At 35.2% G+C, this 7,749-nt stretch overlaps 1 pseudogene; it reads right to left on the minus strand.

Moving 5' to 3' along the window:
* Positions 1-867: 867 nt before the first annotated feature.
* Positions 868-4,316, minus strand: LOC134283318 (uncharacterized; annotated as a pseudogene).
* Between the last annotated feature and the right edge of the window lie 3,433 nt (positions 4,317-7,749).

A 7,749-nucleotide genomic window follows, 5' to 3' on the forward strand; every position in this document is an offset into this window, starting at 1 on the left:
GTAAAGTTGGGTATGTGTATACATCACCCAAATATTTTCGTATTTATTAAGAAAATCTTGTTATTTATCATGGTTACGTTAGGCCAAGGCCCATCGGAATGTAAACATTGGTGACCCAATTAATTTTCACAGATATGTTGACGTGATAAATAATCAACTGCATGGTTCAGGATTTTTATTAAATGATATAAAATGAATAAATTCAGTCAAAATACACAATAGGTATTATATAGACAAACTTCTTCATTTCCTAGGCCTAGCCAAATTCCTTTGAAGTTGGTAATTTATTTATTACTGATAATTTGATTCGTTACCTTATGAGTCTGATTAGAAATATTTTTTTTAAATCGTCAGACATGCTGACAATTGGTTTTATGAAGCTTAAGAATGTTCCATTTTCTTCCACTTTGCTATTTGAAATTTAGGTTTAACTTTTCCTTGTAGTTTAAATGGTCACTGTTCCCATGTAGTTGGTCTAATAAAGAGTCTGCAGGGGTTCAAACTCCATAATTTTTCAAATGTGCCTGAACAACAAAGTTGTACAAGCATCCCACAGCAGTGGCATGTGCCCAGGGGCTCAAAGATCAAGCCTGTCCCTATTAATCATGTGGTGGTAGCAAGACCAACTGAATCAAGAAAAAGAAAACCTGTGACATGCCAGTTAGACTTAAATGAAGAGTATGTGAAAAGACAAAGACTTTTTTCTTTTGGAAATAAAACCATTATATTTAATAATACAGTATTCTTCATGGCTACAATTTCGTACAAATTTAAGCTCAGATTTTTTAATTGATCAGTCATAATAACAATAATAATGTACAAAAAAATCACAACTTGAAAAAATATTAATTCATACGTCAAATTTTAATATCAGTCTACCCAAAGTGTCCAAAAATGACATACTGCAGCTGAGTTCACTAAAAGGAACCCCTCTGGAATATACTGTGTCTGCAGATCACCCATTAGTAAACACCCCCCTTGGTGATGTGCAGATAGGCTCAATATTGTCATATCAGGTACATGTTTACAATAACCACAATAAATATTTAAATATAAATGCAGTTGGAAAATTTGCTAATAATTTTAAATGATGTATATAAATTATCCGCATCACAAGTTAAATGCCAAAGTCAATGATATGTGTCAATACACTGAAATGCTTAACTCGTAAAAAAAGTAGACTATTTACCATGTTTACTGTCTGTTACAAACACATCATGAAATAGTGTCAAGTGACAACATACAGACCAAATTTTGTTAATGTTTTTAAATAATGATGTAGGAATGCGAACAGAAAGCATTTTGTAAGTTTTAACCTTTGCGATAAGTCTTTCAATGTGCACACGATGCTAAGCAATCTTCTCAGTAAGCACAGTGTCTGAAACTGACATCTGGCATGTTGAAGAAGCCATTGGTGGAATATTCAATACCAAATTTAAATTACTTAATTCCTCTCTAATAGTAAACCCTTTATCAGCCATAATAGCATCCCCATCTTTTACATAACCTTTTAATTTTAGTGATTCAAGAACGTTGTAAAATCCAGACTGTTCACAAATTTGTTTATCTGATATACATCCTGTAAACAATTCGGATGCAAAAATCACTGAACCATTTGGATCACAACCAGTTAAAGCTTTCAAAGTAGTACTAGACTTATAATCACTGTAAAGCTGACTTTGCAAACCAAGTGCACATGGTGCTTGTGTTCTAAATTCAGTACCATCAATAATTACCAAAGTAGTGGGGTAATCATTTTTAAAATCTTTAGGCATGTTATTAATAATAACATCACGATGAGGCCAAATACAAAGTTGGCCCAACTTATAATACATCAATGAAATCCAAGTATTAAATATAATTCCAGATGACTGCAGTGATAGTTTGAACCTAACTGACAAATCTTTCAAACCAAAGTTATGTCTCAGTCTACATAAAGTTAAAAAGAGTCCATCTTGCAGTGACAACTTTTTAATGTCTTTTCGACCTTTTTCATAATTTACTGAGGATTCATCTGAAACTAAAAATGCTAAGAGACCAGCAAATCTTATATATACAATGCCAGTGTAATATTTAAACAAATTCTTCAATTTTCCTCTCTCTTCTTATCACTTCGTCGACTCCAAATGATGGCTTCTGATCCTCAGATGATAGTTTGTCTTTAAGTTCCTTTATTTCCTCTTTCAGAGTGCAGATTGTAGCTTCGTACTGCGTCTCTTTTTCTCTTAACATGTGTAGCTCTGTGGCCATTGCAAACATCTCAATTGGAGAAATCCCTAGAATGATAGAAGATAAATTTTAATCATATACTTACTAAGACTTATTTCAGTTTAATACATAGTGGAGTTTTTTTTCAGACAAATAACATTAAGGAGGTTGAGCCACCCATGTCGGATGGTTGTGGCAATACTGATATATTCCACCCAGCCCCAGTACCATTGCCACAAGAGTATATAGATTTGAATATGAAATACAAAGATTGTGATCCCATTAAAATTGAATTGTATACAAGAGAACAAAGTGATTCAGCACAATGGTACAATGAAAGAAAGAATCGTTTGACTGCATCTAATTTTGGGAAAATTTTGCAAAGAAAGTCGACCCCTAATGACAAGTTTCTGGGAAGCATATTTAACACTAAAAAGATTTCCGCTCCATCCTTAGAATACGGTAAAATCCACGAAAAGGATGCAAAGTCTAGATACTTAAAAGACTTTCCAGCTAGGCACATCCACACCTGTGGGCTAGTTATTAACAAGGAGTTTGCCTTTTTAGGGGCAACTCCGGATGGTAAGGTGTGTGACAATGGTCACTGCGGTCTGATTGAAATTAAATGTCCATATTCTGCTAGGAATATGACAATTGCGGAAGCATGCGGGAATGTGCGAGATTTCTTTTTGTGTAAAAACAATGAAATCACATTGAAAAAAACTCATGCACATTATGCACAAATTCAGGGCCAACTCATGATCACAGGTTGTGCATTTTGTGATTTTGTTGTTTTCACACAGAAAGATATCTTTGTGGAGAGAATACAGCCTGACCTTCCATTTATGACCACTATGCTGGAAAAGTTGTGTGTTTTTTTCAAAACCTACGCAAAGCCGTTTCTTGCTAAACAAACAGTACAAAATTAAGTTAAGGTAGCCTAACTTGGAAACTTTTGAATGCTTACAAGGTTCTTCTGTTTGTACAGATATGTTGCTACTACTGTTGATGTTGTTTGACGTTTCAGTTTCTGTTGTTGAGTTCACATCTTCTCCATGTTCTTCTATATCTGTTGTACTATAAAAAATTAAAAAAAATATGTAGGAAGAAAGATTCTGCTTCTAGCATGTAATGTCCACAATCAACTAGCTGATTATAATGGCAAATGTAGTGTGCATGAAGTTACAAAAATTAAAAAAATTAAAATAATAATCATAGATTATGGTACGTGATCACCTGAGACCTAAGGTCTCTGGTGTATTTGCAGCGACTATCTCTGATGGTATGTTTTTTCACTCTTTGATGGTACGAGGGAAATCACTTTTACAGGATGGTATTTGGTAGGCTTTACAATGAATATGTTGTGATCGACGTAATGATGGAATTAGTCAATTTGTTGGTCATTACCTCCCCAAACCTCAAATTTGTCAATTTGTGGGTTTTTACCTTAGAATTCTTTTTTTCTTTGACACTGGGTTACTCTCAGCGTATGTGCTAGACCGTTTGCGAAGTGGCCTGGTCGGTCGAACAGCTGATCCATCAGCTTGTAATGGGTCAGGAAATTCCACAGTTGGTCCATTACCTCCCACGAAATGCTGTAAATAATTCAATAACATTGGCCTCAAACCTTACGGTGTTTTAAAATTTATTACATAGTAAGCATTAACAACACTTAAACACATAAATATCAATTACCATCTCTTGCAATATGAATAACAGCCCATTTTTTTTATTACAAAGATGTGTAAAATCGATGCATCCCGAATTTGTACGGTATGCAGGTATGGTATATTCCTAAGTTCTAGGTTTTATACAACTAATAAATTAAGACTCAGTGTGCACAACAGTCATAAACATTAAATTATCACCAGCTGTACCTTTGAACAAACAGCTTTGTGTTTGTTTATTCTCTGAATGTTCAACTGTTCGTGTGGACGTCCGCAAGCCTTGATCCACCGAAGACATTTCTGGAGATTAGTTTTCGGTTTTGGGAACAAAATAAGCTTAACACCGTTCTGTAACCTCTCAGGATATCTCTCATCAACATTACAGGTTCCCCACGCACACCGCAATACCATTTTTTAACAAAAACTTAAACTTCCCACAACTTGTCAAAGGTTTGTTTGTGGGACAACATGGCGGCCGATCGAAGCGCTTCTGTGACTAATTATACGGAACAATCTGATTGGCTAATAAAATAAGTTTGATTGACGTGTCGGAACTATGAATTAAGTCACAGTGACCTACTTTCGACATTTTATGGCTATATTTAAGTATCTCTAGTACTTATTGGCTTAAATAATCAAACTTTGTCATGTGATCCATTTTAGTTTTTCCAATAATGTAGACAAGAAAGTACCGGTAGGTGAAGTTGACCTACTTTTGACATTTTATGGCTATATTTAAGTAGTATTCAAGGTACTTATTGGTTTAGAATCATCAAACTTTGTCAGTTGATGCACTTGGATTTTCGGGACCGCAAAAACCAAAAAGTACTTCACTTTGACATACTTTTTACATTTTATGGCTATAATTTCATATTTCGAGTACTGATTAACCTAGAGTTGTTAAACTTTGTCAGTTGAGGCATCTTTGCTTTTCGGAGAATGTGGACTATAATGTGGACTATAAAGGGTGACCTTTTTTGGAATATCTCAGATACTTATTGCCTTTAGAATCATCAAACTTTGTTAGTTGAAGTTTCTTGGGATTCGAAAATCGTCAACTAAACATTAGGCGACAGTAAACTACTTTGGACATTATTTATGGCTATATTTAAGTACCTTCTCTGGGTACTTATTGGCTTAATAATCAAACTTTATTATTTGATGCATTCTGGGTCTTGGATACTTAGGGTTAGAGGCTTCAGATAGAATAGCTAGGTTGTACAATTTATCAGAAGAGCAATTCAAGGCCCTTGGGCCTTTGTTAGTATTATAATTAAATAAATTTTATAAATATACAATATACAATATTAATCAGAAGAAAGACATGTTTAATTTAAAACAACCACGAGTATTTATTACAACAGGAAACGTACACAAAACAAAGATAATTTTGAAGAAAAGAGTTCATCAAGTCAAATGTGGGCACTTAGAGCACGTTTTAGGTGATGATAATATTTCTTCTTTCCCTTGTCAGTTAGATGTACGCCATCCCGAGAAAGATGTTTAGTAAGTCTTTGCACAATTCAGCTAAAATTTTGTTGATTTTGTTTGCACATTTCAGTCTATTGTACTGACCAAAAAGGAGTTCTAATTGGGTAAGAATCATAAAACTTTGTCAGGTGATGCAACTTGGGTCTTTAATAGGATACTTAGGGTTAGAGGCTTCAAATAGAAGTGATAGTTTGTACAATTTATCAGAAGAGCGATTCAAGGCCCTTGTGCCTCTTGTTCTAAATAAATCCAGTGCTTGGCCTCTAATCCAAAGTTTCATAGGTGGCTGTGAATTCTGTGAGCGCAAAGGTCTCCTTATCAATGCCTCAACAAAGCTGTCTAAATGCTGCTGGATTTTTGGCTTAAATACCAGATGTAAAGCTTGTATGTTTTGTTCATTTGTTACATCTAGCAAAGCGTTATCCTCCATCTGAGTAAAAAGTTGATAATAATAGGATGTGCATCCAGTCCACACCTCACGCCACAGTCTCTCTATTCTGAAAAAGTAGAAACCTCTGTACTTGTGTTTTTAAATTGAGTCAAAAAATAGAAAATAATTCAAGGAGTGAAAGAAAGATGCTTAATTTTCTAAAACATTTAATGTCCATGTTCTAGTAGATTTGCATTAAACATGCAGGGTGAACATGTTTCCTAGCTGGATGATTGAAAGAGTTCTCGAGTCATATGATAATTAAAATGATTACTGAAATTCATGAATGAAAAGTGAGATAAGTGATATGCCCCATTCTTGTAAAATGTACCATTCTCAAGTCAATTCAGATTCCAGAAATCATAAATAGGTAAATGTTTTAGTTCACTCTAGCCGAAGGACCAAGTGAGCTTTTCTGATCATATTTTGTCCGGCATCTACAATGCTAGCTTCACTGGCTGACTTAGAGGAGCTAGGAGCACAGGCCCCCTTTTCGTATCCAAAATAAAAAAATCAAAATTTCTGGATCTGCCACTGAGCTAGCTGTTTGTAAACTTTTCTCAGTTTTGATTTCTTCCCAAGAACCACTCGTCAGATTTCTACCAAACTTGACACAAAGTATCATTGGATAAAGGGGATTCAAGTTTGTTCAAATGAAGGGCCATGCCCGCATTCAAGGGAAGACAACTACAAATTAATGAAACTTAAGGTATTGTGAGTAATGAGCTTACTAAACGATACCCCCCGCCTCCCATATGAAAATATAACATCTAGCAGTGTCCATGTCTTGCTGTGGGAAACCCAAAAGTAAAATAAGAGGTGCACAATGGTAAAATGAAAATAGTTCTAGAGTTGCTGTGAGTGATGAACTCACTAAATGGTACCCCCGCCTCCCATATGAATGTAATGGCAGTGTCTATGTTTTGCTAAGGAAAACCCAAAATATGTGTCAGATCTTAAAATAAAATAGGAGGTCACAATGGAAATATGTAATAAAGACTCTGTGAAAGTTTCATCAAATCTCAATCATTCATTCAGTTGTCTGAGAGGAGTTGCAGATAAGAGAGGACAAAGCGTAATGGACAGACAGACGGATGGACAGCTAGACATACAGACGGACGGACATACCGATTACTATGTACACTCCCGCTTTTCAAGCGGGGGGGGGGGTTACAATAAACATGATAAAGATTAAGTGAAAGTTTCATTAAATTTCACTCGGTGGTATAAGAGGAGTTGCAGATAAGAGATGAGTAATGCTGCCCAAAAGCGTAACAGACAGACAGGCATACCGAATACTATATATATCCTCCCGCTTTTCAAGCGGGGGTGGGGGTGTATAAATAAAGCTACTTCAAGGTGCTTTCACAGGCACCTGAATTTTTATCTATAAGTCGCTAAATAACTTACTGATAAAAATTCAGGTGCCTGTGGTGCTTTAAATAGCTACGTAGATCTAGGTCGAAATAGTCTTTGGACTGGACCCTGACAAAGAACACAAGTGGCAGTTTTTGTTAAAATAATATACTGGAGTGGTAATGAATCACCATAATGTGAAGTTCTCACACTTAATAACTTATCCATGCATCACAGTCACAACTATATGCTATGTGACCGAATTATCTCTATCGTCAATTATAAACACACAGGAAGAGAAACTTGGTTATGATAAACAAATTGTTTGAAACTTTTCATACAAAGATGATATAAATTTTCTACGGTAAAATGTCTTCCTTGCTCCAAAAAAAAAAATTACCTCAATCTTTCAAAAGTCCGGGAAAATACTCAGTAGTTCCGAAGGAACGTATAAACTGGTCCTCATAATCTATTCTATATAGTCCGTTTCCCAAAAGATGTGGAGAGCGCCATCTGTCGTCATAATGTTAAAATCTTACGAAATAATGAAATACGAATGTCGAACTAACATCGAGCGGATAATTACCGAACTTGATT

Source organism: Saccostrea cucullata, unplaced genomic scaffold (genome assembly GCF_032062105.1).
Source record: "Saccostrea cucullata isolate Sc308-1 unplaced genomic scaffold, CSIRO_AGI_Scuc_v1 ctg11092, whole genome shotgun sequence".
Lineage (NCBI taxonomy): Eukaryota > Metazoa > Mollusca > Bivalvia > Ostreida > Ostreidae > Saccostrea > Saccostrea cuccullata.